Consider the following 13,590-nt stretch of genomic DNA (forward strand, 5'->3'; position numbering starts at 1 on the left):
CACCAGTCAACTACACAGAGAGACCCTGTCTCAAAAAACAAACAAAAGATTATCTGGAATTCTGATTATTATTCATTGGTTTGGACATTCTTACTAATACTATTATTCACTAGACAATACCAGTACAATTTAAATCTGGATCATGTTATTGAGTTATTAAATACTTACTTTGTATCCTTGTCTTCATATGTATTCTAATTAAAGTAATTAACCCTATAAACTAATAATATTAAAATAATTTTAGATGAGGGATGGTGTGGTAATAAAACATTTATTAAAAGTTGATCATTAAGCAATTTCCTTTTTATTTACTATATTATTCCTTGAAAAGCCAGCAAAAGCAGAACATGCCAGCCACGGCATGTTCAATACTCAGGGTTTTCAAGTTTGGTTGTAGACCTAATGAAAATTAGGCATAAATTCCATGCATTCTGATTTTGACTCTTTCAGATTTCAGAGAATCAGTGGAGAAATTGGTATTTTCACTAGAGCTGGATTTGATTTAATAGAAATTAAACTACTTCTTCATTGTGCTGCATCTTTCTCACAAAAATACAAACCCTTGAGAAATTACAGCAGTGTTCAGGAAAATATTCTTGCCTTACTGAAGTCAAGAACTGATCACAAAGTGTATGTGATTGGAAAGCGTGATGCTAATCTCTTCTGCTCCATTTAATGGAAATGACCTTATAGATGAATACGTTTTTAAGGTTAAGTGATCTGTTGAAAAATATGGACAAGGCCTAACAGTTGAGATTTATCAACAGATAGAAGGAACTTTCAAATCTTTAGTGAGAAAGTTGGGAAAATTGTAAAGAAAATCTGCTTTAGCTTATTATCTTCATAGTTTTTTACGTGAGAATTGCCTGCCATTGCTAAATTGAAATTATGAGGAGTAAGACAAAGAAGATGAAAACTAATCTTTTCTTTCAGTGTTATGTGAACCTATATGAGGTGATTAGAATTCCAGTAATACTTACTTGCATGCTGTATTATTTATCAGTAGCTTCCTTCTCTGGCATTAACCTATTTCTGTGGTTAATTCATTGGTTTTATAATAATGTAACTGTCTGTTAGTAAAATAATGCTTTTAAATATGTCAAGTATTTATAAATGATATTCATTTTGAGGCAGATGTATTTGAGAACAACACTCTGCCATTTCATTAGCCCTAGTTGTTATAGAAAATTGAAGTAAAGACAAGATCCCAGTAATGAATGTAACTACTGTATACCTAGAATGTACCAATAAACTCAATAAAAAGGAAAAAAATTTAAAAAAGAAAATTGAAGCATTTACACCTTTGTATCACCATGCCAGATGTTTAGTTCAGTTTAACAAGAAATAATTCTTTTTTCCAGTATATACATTTTATTACACAGAATATTAGATTTCATTGTGGAATTTTCATACATGCATATAACATACTTTGATCATACCCATCCCCTTATTATTCTCCCTTCTTATCCCCTACCCATTCCCACATCCCTTTCCTCTTCTCTAATAATCTCCCTTTCACATTTATATCACCCCTCCTCCCTGGCCTCCCAGGATTCCACATTCAGGGGAAAAAAGCACTATACTTCTGATCCCAGTCTCTTACAGCGTTTCTTAACTTCTGTTTCATCTTCCTTCAGGGCCTACCCTGTCCTGTTTTATTGATGGTTGGGATAGCTCTTTAGGAATTTAGCCTTCAGTGATTGATGATGCTAGCACTTTCACAATGGGGGCCTTAATTTGTATGTCTCACTGCCAGGTGGCTCTCAACTACCAATGGTACATGCATGACAGCATGAAATAGTCCAATCAGGTCGTACAAACTGCTCAATGGGACAGTCATGCATGTACCACTGATCATTCAAGCCTGTGGGTACATGTTAAAGACTGTATTTATGGTCTGTAAGCCCCAAGTTTTCATATTTTTTTAACCTCATGAGCTGGACTTGAATCAAACATACTGGTCTATATATATATAGCTGAACCTTTCCCTGAAACCCACAATTTAATATTTGATTATGCTTATGCTTCACCATGTGTGACCTGTTTATTGAAGGGTACACAAAATGAATTGAGGCAAGAAATAGTAGTTGTCATGGAATGATTTGTCTAATTAGTTCTTACACTAGAGAAGGTATCCAGCATAGCACCTGACACACAGAAGTATTCTATATATGTGTATTGGCTAAATAAATACCTAAGAATGTTTTCTGAATAGGCACAGTATAAATATGTGTGTGTGTGTGTGTGTGTGTGTATACTAAAATTTTATATTGTTCCAAGTACCATTAACATCTCGCTTAATATTTAAATTTGTTTTAAAGTAATAAAAGTAGCCAGGCATGGTGGCACACCTCTATAATTCTAGTACTTGGGAGGTTGAGGCAGGAGGATTTCTATGAGTTCAAGGCCATCCTGGGCTCTAGTAAGTTCAAGGCCAGCCTGAACTACATAGCAAAATTTTGTCTCATACAACAAAAAAATAATAAAAGTAATAGCTACTCTGTATATATACATGATGAAAGCTAGAAAATTAGAATAGCTGAGAGATTTCTATTTAGACATCAAATTGAAAAATAGGGCCAAGGATTTAGCTCAATGGTTCCACCACCTGCCTCGCAAGCGCAAGATCCCAAGTTCGATCCCCAATACCAAAAAAAATTGAAAAATAAATAGTTTGGATGAATACCATATCTAGTCATATGTAGAAAAGGTCCTTCAAATTAGCATAGAATAAATAACAAAAGTCCAATTAATTTCTTTCCTTTCTTTTCTTTCTCTTTTCTAGTACTGGGATTGAGCTTGGGATCTTACGCCTGCAAGGCAGGTTCAGTGCCAATGAGCTAAATCCCAAGCCACCCAATTTCTTTATTTTGTTTTTTGTTTTGTTTTCCCAATTTATTAAAGCAGCTAGATCTAAGTATCAATGCAGTAAATTACTTCTTGGCATAAAGTGTTTCTTTGGCTTTTATCCAGTACATGATTTGGAGTGAAGCCACATGGAATGAAAAGAAAGTAGATGCATTTTTTCTTTTAGATCTCAGAAAACAGGAGTTGATGTCTGTCAAAGAAGCATATATAGGGCTGGCGATTCAGCTCAGTGGTTCCGCTGCCTGCCTTGAAAGCTCAAGGACCCGAGTTTGATCCCTGGTACCAATAAAATAAAATAAAACAAGCATATGTCGTTTGGGTATAAAATAGTAATGAGTTTGGAGAAAATGGGTTCCTAAAGTAGAACATGACCTTAATGCAAGGGTATATAGCATGCCTTGCTTTATAGAATCTCTCCAGGAACCCTGGGGAAACTTTTTGACATCTGTGCATTGAATGCATTTCTTGTAGCACAGCTGCCAAGTAACAGTGTTAGGAGACAACTCAAATGAAGACTTTCTGGCGGCTCTCTGAAAGTTGTTTAGTAACTGACTGAGATAAAGCTCAGCGACAGCAATGTGCTGTGTACTAGTAACATCAGCTATTTCTTTTCTTCACGTATGAAATTAAAAGTTTTTTTAAGAATCAAAGCTGAAATACATTTTCTAGAAATAGGCAAACAATAGTTATTAGAAGGATCAAGTGCCTATGAAACTTAAGCCTTGCTAAAGAAATTCCTAAAAAAGTTGGAATATGTTAAAATTTAGATTATTAACATTCAGTGTTTCATATTATTTAGAAAACCTTACCAATTGCCATTAAATTAATCACACTAAGATTCAATAAAGAATAAAGAGCTCTTCAGATTTTCAAATATAAGCTAAAGCAAGTAAATACAAATTTTAAGTCTGTTTTGAGAATATACTAAATTTCTAAGTGTTTTTCTTTATGTTCAGAATTTGGTAGTTAGAAACCTGGGTCCTGAGGTTAAAAGAACTCGAAGAAACAGATGAAGATTATCTAACATGCTTGCCTCCTGGGTTCAACATCCAGCATACATACACACACCTAAGAAAGAAAGGAGAATTCATTACCTCTTTAAATAGGCAGTTAATCTGTTGCCCCTTCTGTCATTTGACTACCAAATCCAGTGTTACCCAAACCTGTTGTGTACTCAGAATTAATTGAATTGATGCTTACATTTAATTGATTATATATCAGTGAGCATAAATTATATGCATAACCTTTTTACAATGTTGGCCACATTTATCAAACATATATAAAATATTTGGCCTAGCAATCCCCCCCCCCTGTACTGGGGATGAAACTTGGAACATCCTCAGCTTTTCTATTTCTTTTTTTCTTTTTTTTTTTTTTTGAGACAAAGTTTCATTAAGTAGCCCACACTGGCCTCAAAATCGTGATCCTCCTGCCTCAGCACCCCAAGTAGCTGGGATTACAAGCATGTACCACCACATCAGGTTTTGGCGTAGTAATTCCTTTTTTGGAGATTTAGGCTAATAAAATAACCACCTGTATAAATGACATTGAGGTAAAAAAATATAGTAAATTGGAAAAATCTCAAACATCAAATGGGTGAACCAATTACAGTAAATTCAGTACAGTCTTAATATATATGATACTGAAATTTCAAAGAAAAACATTTTATATTTTTTTCTTTTTTTCAATTTTTAATTTTGATTTTTTGAGATGGGCTCACTATATAGTTCAGGGTAGCCTCAAACTCACTATGTAGCCCAGGCTGGCCTTAAACTTAGTGATCCTCCTGCCTCAGCATTCTGAGTGCTGGGATTACAGGTGTGCGCCATGCCCAGCTTGTTCATAATATATTAATGAGTCAAAACCTACCTATTATATGATTCCATTTTGGCAAAAAATGTGTATGTGTATATACACACTTGCACATGCATACATATACATTAAACAAATAGTCTGAATATTTATATTTCTAATTTGTCAGCAAATCCTGTGAGTTCTTCCTTAAAATAATCTAGAACCCCACCCTTTTTACTATACTCACTGTAACTGCCCTTATCTCATTATTTCACTGAGATTACTAAATAGCTTCCAGATTGGTCAGTGTTCTTTCACTCATGCTTCTCTTTAGTCTGTGTGCCAGAAGGATCTTCCTTAAATTTAAATAAGATTGTGTTATTCTTCCGCTCATAATCTGTCCTAGGTGGAGGCCTTTTGTGCACTCCCCAGCACCATCCCTTAGAGGAAGAGGGGGCACAGGCACTCACTGCACTGTGTTTCATTTTTCTTTTAGCCACAATGAAAAAAAAAGTGATACCTGTTTTAATCACTACTCATTTGCAATAATAGGATTTTGGGGTGGTAAACATGGTTTATTAAGTTTTTCTAATGGTTTTTGAAATGTCTCTTTTTAACACCTCAATAAAATTTATTATTAGTGTTTGCAAATCCTTTTAGTCATGTCTGTATAGAATTGCACTATAGAATTGCAAAAGTCCACTTACTAATAAACAATCTGTTGTATTAATATATAGAATGAAGAAGAAAAGGATGTTAGTTTTTGGGTTTGGTTTTGGTTTTTTTTTGGGGGGGGTGGTACTGAAGCAGGAAACAGTGAGGAACCTGGCACAGATAACTCTTTACACAAAGATAGGAGCAAAAAGTGGCTTTTAATGATAACAGCAGCTCAGCAAGTGACTCCTGTCAGTCTCAAAAGCCCCAAATCAAAGTTTGTGCTTCCTTATATACCTCTTTTTTCATATATGGGGCTTAATTCAATTGGAGTTTCCCTGGGAATATAGCAAGCAGGATTTACACAAAGCAGAGCAGTGGAGAGGAGGCGAACAAAGAGTTCTGGCAGGACTTTCTGAATCCATTATGCTTCTTTGATGACAGATTACAGAAGTTGTCCTAGCTACTCAGGTATGTTCTACAAAGAGCATAGTTACCTAGTTAACCCATAGTTGCCTAATAACACAGTTAACTCATAATTGCCCAGTTCCACATGGAGGGATGGCCTCCTCTACTGTGGATGGAACTCCCAGGGCCTTGTGCATGCTAAGCAAATGCTGTACCGCAGACCTCCATCCACCCCAAGAAGTTAGATTCTTATACCAAAAGCAAAATTAAGACTTGAGTTTTAGATAAATTTATTTATGTGTCTAGAATACTTCCATGAGCCAAATACTTTGGATGTCTAATATATTGCTAGGAACAGATTAGAGATATTAGCGCTATGAGGCCCCTGGAAAGTACAAATACTTAACTTCTATAGTTCTGTGATCACTCATCAATCACCAAGTTGCTTTTAAAGTTGGGTGAAACCTGGGCTACAGTGAGTTTGAGGCCATCCTGAACTACATAGTGAGACCTTGTCTCAAAATTTTAAAAAATTTTTAAATAAAGTTGAATGAATATGAATATGACAGATGCCTCATTTAAGAAAGAAATTTTGGGCTGGGGATTTATTTATTTATTTATTCAGTCATTTATTTTTGGTACTGGGGATTGAACTTTGGACCTTACAATTGAAAGGCAGGCAGCAGCACCACTGAGCTAAATCCCTGGCCCAAAACCCCCAGGGATTTTGTAAGTGCAAGGACTAGTGTTTGATCGCCAGGAATGAAAAAAAAAAAGACTGCATTAAGAAAGAAATTTCTTCCCTGCAAGTGTAAGGTCCTGAGTTCAATCCCCAATACCAAAAAGGAAAAGAAAAAGGTAGAGACTCAAAATCCAGATTTGTGAAGTGGGTAGATTAAAGGGTAATTATTTTATTCATGGGGTCACTACAAAACTTCCCTAACTAGTTTTGTTTTGTTTTTAAGTCTAGGCTATATGTAAAGTAATACTTAACTGTATTTGTTTCAAATGAATGGAAATTATCCTATGGACTGAAGAGAACAACAACTTGTCTGTTGGACTTGTTGCAATATAGGTAAAAATAATCCAGCTTATTTCACCATCCAGAAATGAACATATTTGAAAGAGCATGGTTTTATCCTAAAATCATCAGTCTCACAAATTTTGTTCTTGGTCTATACTAAGTTCATCAGGAACACTTCTGTGACCTTTGATAGGACTAACCTTTATAATTTTGTTTTGGGCCTTGTTTGCTGGACTTTCCAGAGGTGGAGCATTACACAGAGGGCTCCCTTCTTCTTCTTTTAAAATTTGAACTATATAAGGTTCCAGAACAAAACATTCAGCAGCAGAGGACCACCTAGACAGAATAGGATCAGTGTTATGCAGTACTAAAACCCCAAACTCCTAAAAATTAAAAGTGGTAAGGAGAGAACCTCAATGCTGCATTTTCTTTCTCTGTCCCTGTCCCTCCTCACAAACCAACAGAGCACCACAATCAGGGTGACTGGATGTGAAAAACAATCAGGCAGAGGCAGGTTCAGGCTGGGGAGACTCCTGGTGGGGGTAGGGCAGAGAGAGAGGCTGGAAATTGAACCCAGGATCTTGCTCATCCTTGGCAAGTACTACAACTGGGCTACATCCCCTGGCTTTGGATGGACTTTGATAGACATGGCTTCTCCTTTAAAGAGGTCTGCAGAATCAAGAAGTCCCAGTAACAGCAGCTCACAGTGTGGTGGGCTAGCTGCCACAGGCCACTGCTGTTCACACTGTCAGAGCTGCTTCACACCACACAGCATGTATGAGTGCACAGGGCCACTATGCTCTCGGGCAGCAAAGATGCTGTGGATGGCAGCAGGGCCATCTGGAACGCTCAGAGTTTCAAAGCTGAAGTTAGCTGAGCTGGGAAAACCAGTGGCAGACTAGGCTTAAGGGAGCTTCTTTTACCTTTTCAAGGTAAAAATTCCCTGATTGCCCCACAAGCAAACTACACGAAAGGGGATGACATCTCTTTTCCCTTCCTTTTTATCTGCTGTGTCAGTCTGGATCTCTGAGCTGGAGATTAGCATGGAAATCAGCAAGCCCTTCTCCGTTTCTGTACCATACCTTCTTCAGCCTCTGCTCCTACAGTTTCCTTACATCCCTCACCCTCTGTGGGCTCCAGAGCCCAGAAACCCCATAGGGCATGAAGGATATCCTGGATTCTGTCATAAAAGAGTTTGCCTGGGGTCCTGAGCAGGATGGGGTGTTTTGTGCAGTTCAGATAGTGGAGACTCCAACTCAGAGTCTTCACATTAGAGCAGGGGGCCTCAAATATTTGGCTTTAAGAAAAAAAATGAGTTGTTTCCTGCTTTTCTTTCTCAAATCTGCCTCCATAGCTGTGTTGGCTTCTTCAACTTCTGGGGAAGGGCCTGACCCTCTCCCAGCTCACTGTGGTTTAGCAGCACCAAGGCTGTGAGTGGAGAAGGGTTCTGCCTCCCAGAATCTGCCTCCACAATCAGTGGCAGAGATGAGGGTCCAGCAGCTATTCAAGGGCACCATTTGAGCATGGTGGTTTGCTCACTTGTGCTGGATTATTTCTGGTCTTGGAAAAAGTGCCTATGAGCGTAGGGTAGATTTAGTCAGGGTATGACAGCTCACTGCTCAGTGGTTAGACTGCATTGTAGGTGATAAATTCAATCACTACATGGCATCCTGTTGTAGTCTCCGAGTGGGGCTTGAGCACTAGTCCTTGAGGCAACAGATCCTCACAGGGTGACCTCAACACTGGGGCTGCACACAACAGAATGTGAGGCAGTAGCCCAGCAGTTTGCCTGCTAGGCCTGGGAGGGTTCAACAGGACCACTCTGCTTCTCTGCATGGGCCTCCTATATCTGAGCTTAGCAATGCAGGTGACAGCCACAGAATCAGAACCCTCTGGACAAGAGCGTGACTGTCCACCATGCCCATCCTCCTCTGAAGCTCCCAGATAACCCTTTTCATGGCCTCTCCTTTTTTCTTCAAAATCTGGCTCCTGGTTTACTAAGTGATATTAAGATAACCCGATATCCTGAATAATCACCTGGGGGTGTTGATAGCCTGCTCCTCCTGCTTTCTGCGTCAGGCCTTGAAGGGCCATTGGCCACTGGAATGAGACATTCTTAGGAGCAGTTGACCAGAACAACCTGCAGTGGCACTGGAGCCCTGCTGTCCTCCCATCTTTACTAAGTGCAATATAAATGAAACACACAGAATTCATACCCTGACCAGAGGTAGGTGGCCAGGAGCCAGCAGAGCAAGATTCTCCCAGCCAGCAGCTTCTGTCTACTGAACAAGTTATTGAGAGGCTCCAGTTGGACCCATTTGAGTTCTTCTGGAGTGGGGGCACTTTCTTTGCCTTCGTGGCTGAGATGACTGGGTGGTGCCCTCTTTCTATTTTACTTCAGAGTTAGGGAAGAGGACACAAACTGTGTCCTGAATACCAGGAAATCTGAGGCACTATTCAGGGAACAAGCCAGGGCTCCTACTGGCATCACAGAAGAATTCAGCAGCCCTGCTTCTCCCCCTCTCTACTGCCAACAGAGCCCTCCCACTGGCCCCTTCCAGCAGAGTTGCTGCTTTGAGAACTCAAAAGAGCCTAATAGATAAAATAGTTAATACCAAAAATGAAGTCAGATTGTACAAGCCAATTTAGGTCAGTGAATAGACAATCAGTGTTTGTTGCGTAAGTGTTGTCTAAGATGTTAAAATGTGTTAGGGTATTTTCTTTTTTGTGTAGCATTCTGCTGAGGCCAATTCACCCTAATGAAATGTTCTCTTACAACTGCGGGAACTTTTCTCCCATTCTGTGAAAGGGGCAGGAAAATTTCCTCCAGATTGTGTCTAGCCTGTTGTACCTTGAAGCATTCAGAAAAATAGAGGGAAGGACATGGATTGTTTGTTTGTTTGTTTGTTTTTTGAAATCAAATCATGCAGGGTTTTCTATGCCATCCTCCAACTCTATAGTGTTATGTAGAAAGCAAGACATCAGAACTCATGTAATAATGCTAGTCCATTATTCTGAGAAAAAAAAATGCAGTTCTGTTGTTCTACAAATCATGTCATGTCCAGAGTTAATTATGTTTAGAGTATTTATGGGAGGCATTGGCCATTTAAAATATCCCACAGAGGGCTACAAGAATGTTGAGGATCTGATTATGAGAAGTTATAAGAAACTTCAGTAGAGACATGGTAGTAGCTTTGTATTGTTTCTCTAGAAAATTTAATTATGGCAGTTTGCAAGAGCTAGACAAAGATTTAAGCTCTGCATAAAGAAAAAAATTAACATGATCAACAATGCTTAGTCCTCAGGAATGGTGACTTATGTCTCAATCAGAGACTGGTCACCCATACAAATGTAGTAGAAAGATTGATGATGGAATAGAGGATCATACTCTAAAGTTTTTCCTAACTCGGAAATATCTGCTACTGTATATTACCTCCTTTATTTTATAGCAACATTTAAAAACAGGAATGGTATAGGTAGGAATTCCCTGGTTGGCACATTAAACCAAGAGAAATTAATAAATATATATAGAATGTATCCTGTTCGTTTTTTTTTTTTCTCATTCTGTCAGTACTACCAAAAAGGAATTTAAGGCAGCAAGTGACTCATGTTGTTGGAAGAGCCAGAATTAGAGTGCTAGTCTTGTGCATTTTCTGTTAAAGAATAGTAAGTGAAACAGCTGCAAAGACTTAGGACAGCTAGTGGTGCTGCTGTCTGATTCTTTGACTTTACTATACATAGAAAAGAATGCTTTTGCTTGGTACTAAAGCAGAGTAAGGAAATCTGCTCTGGGAAAGTCTAGAGTTGTTATTGCTGTCATTGTTGATAGTGGTGAAATAATATTACAAAAATGGATTTTTAATCCAGAAAAGACCTCATGTAACTCCAGTCATAGCAAAGATTGTCATGTAAATTTTAATCATTTCCAACATATGGTAAGACCATTTTGGGAGTTATGTAGAAAGTAGATAATACTGTTTTTGGAAAGGTTGTAATCCTCCCTGTTCATTCTATAAGTAGCCTGGGCTTCAAAAGGATTTCTCTTTCAGAACCTTTCTGTGGAAACAGGTCATGAGTTAGCCTCAACCCAGGACATCTTAAGCATTTCACAATAGCTACATTTTAAAATTACTGTAAAGCCTCCATTTAAAGGGAAATAGGGAATTACCTGAAAGCATATTTTATGTAGCATATTGTGCTGAAAGCAAGCTGATTTGGGTCTTGTTTGTTTCATATGCTTTGACCTCAGCAGATAAAGATGGAGCATACTGAGACTGCTCCCTCTGGAAGCCCTTCCCTGACAGGCCTGCAAGGCCATTGCTATGCACCCTACCTCAGCAGTGACCAGAGCACAAGAGTTGTAGTCTCTGGGGTATCCTCACATGTATTTTAACAAGCACACCAAGTAGCTCCACAGAGAGTGCATGTTCTGTAGGAAAGTAGCTGGGACTAAAAAGAGAAAGCTCAGGCAGTACACACTATGCTTTCTTGGGTTGAATGATTTAACCTTGGCTGTAGGAGGAAATGTTCACTGATTTGCTAGAATAACTCATTTAATCATTTAAATGATCTGGGCGCATGCCTTCACAGAACTCACAGGACAATAATGAAAATGAAAAATTTTGATAGACTGAAATGTTAAGCACCCTACGTAACCTCTGTCATCTGTGGAGATAGACTGGCAATGCTGCTTTAGTCCATGTATAGGAATGTACTGACTTGGCTGTCACCTTTCCTGTTTCTATTGATTTGGACTGTATTCCTCCTTCTAAGGTTGTGATGCCACCTTGTCTGTCCCTGCTTCTTTTCCCTTTGCCTGCACCTAAAATATTGACTTTCACCTACCTGCGTTCTACCCTTCACTCAGCCTTCTTCTCCCTCAGTTCCTTTTGGGCAACTTCACTTCAGGCTCTTTGCAGCTAACCACATGCATGCCAGTAGCTTCCAGCTTTCTTCTAACCTTTGATCGTATTTCCACTGTCTCCTGAACATCCCCATCCGAATATGCATGGGCCCTTCAAAATCAGCAGGTCCCACCTAGATTCATTTTCTTTTTCAGTGGTTTTCCATCTATTTTATTTCTTGGTAAGTCACAAGATTTGGTAATCTAAACCAGTAATACTGTCATTCCTTTTTACTTTCAACCCATCACGGTTAACTAATCATTAAGTTATGTGATTTCTGCCTTCTTAAGGCATTTCAAATTAGTTTCCTCCTCTCCATTTCCACTGTCATCACCTCAGTTCACATTTTCAACGTTGATAGGAGCCAGAGAAGTCCTTTATAAGTTCCTGATTGTGACACTGTTCCACTTAAAACCTTTACTGGGTGCCACTGCTGCATACTTGGGTATCTGCAGAGATTGGGAAAACAACGTGTATGAGTGAAATGAACCGAGTGTGACACAAGAGGGAAGAATAAGATAATGTACTCCTGTCTAAAGAGATTCACATTCAGAATTTTGAAAGACAAATAACAAACCTATCAGAGTCTAATTTGTTTGCCAATGGATCTCCAGTTAGTACATCCAGGTCTAACCTATTGAGAATAATACGCATAGCTTCTTTGATATCAAGTATCTCCTTGAGATAACAACTTGAAACTCTCAGCTTTTGCAGAGACTGATGCAACCAGTAAAGTCATGTTTTGTTATTTTGTTTCTAGTTCAAAACATATAAGCATTCAGAGTTACGTGTTTATCATGATAAGTACCTCTGTATTCCTAGTAGAGGCTGTGGAGCATAATGAAACTTTTATGGGCTTCAGTTCCCAGTTCTTCCACATATTATCTGTGTGATTTTGGAGGGGGGAGGGGGGACAGGATCTTGCCATACAGTTCAGGCTGGCCTTGAGCTCACTAAATAGCCCAGGCTGGCCTCAAACTCATGGCAGTCTTCCTGCCTCTGCCTCCCAAGTACTGGGATTATAAGCACGTGTTACCACACTTGGCAGCTGTGTGATTTTGAGCTAGTTATTTGTGTAACTGCTCTGAGCCTCACTTTCCTCCTCTGCTTAAAAAATAATAGAATCAAAACTTTCATAATCGAGAGTACAAAATCAAACAATAAACAGCCTGAAATTATCTAGCTCAATGCTTGGCACAGAGTAACTTCTCAGTAAAAGATTACACTAAAACAAATAGGAAAAAATTGAGAACTGGCGGTAAATATACAAAAATCTAATTCTCCCAGCTATCACCTTCCCAGCAATTGTAGTTCTGACCTAAAGAAGAGCAAATCTTTTAGAAACCAACATAAAATGAAGCAGTCAATCGGGAGCTGAGAGGCACATGGTTCACCCAGACAACAAAAAAAAACAGGAACTTAACCAGCCTAGCTGGCCAGCTATCTGAAAATGGAATTTAAGCCCAGAAGATGCTGGTATTGACAAATTCATGAGCAAAATGGGGGTATGGACACTCCATGGTCATGCATAATATATAAAGCTCGTTCATTTTTTACTTTTTTAGTAAATATGGTATTAAGTGAAAATTTAATTCATTGGAGTTAGAATATGTAGAGTACTTAGTTTATTGTCTAAAGCACTATAAATTTGAAGCATCAGAGGAAGGAAGTAAATAACTTAGTTTCCTTTGTCAGAGCATTTAGTGTGGTTAGGGAGAAGAGCTGTAAAGCTTTATGTTTTATTCCAGTACACTAAATATACTAATTATATTGTGATTGGTCCTAGAACGCTGGAGAAGTATTGAGGAGCTTTAATTATTCACTTAAGGGAAAGAAAATACATACCATCTTGTCAGGCAGTGCATGTTTTTATGATTTAGTTTTTTGATGCTGGAGCTTGGATCCAGGCCCTCATGTCTGCTAGGCATGCACTCTGCT

The 13,590-nt window shown here is 38.5% G+C and overlaps 1 protein-coding gene across 4 annotated transcripts in view; it reads left to right on the forward strand.

The window, feature by feature from the left end:
* Micu1 (mitochondrial calcium uptake 1) overlaps positions 1 to 13,590 on the forward strand; it is a 180,149-nt gene that overhangs the window by 86,763 nt on the left and 79,796 nt on the right. The gene's annotated exons all lie outside the window — the stretch shown is intronic.

This window comes from Fukomys damarensis, unplaced genomic scaffold (genome assembly GCF_012274545.1).
Source record: "Fukomys damarensis isolate Sample0158 unplaced genomic scaffold, DMR_v1.0_HiC HiC_scaffold_20, whole genome shotgun sequence".
Taxonomy (NCBI): domain Eukaryota; kingdom Metazoa; phylum Chordata; class Mammalia; order Rodentia; family Bathyergidae; genus Fukomys; species Fukomys damarensis.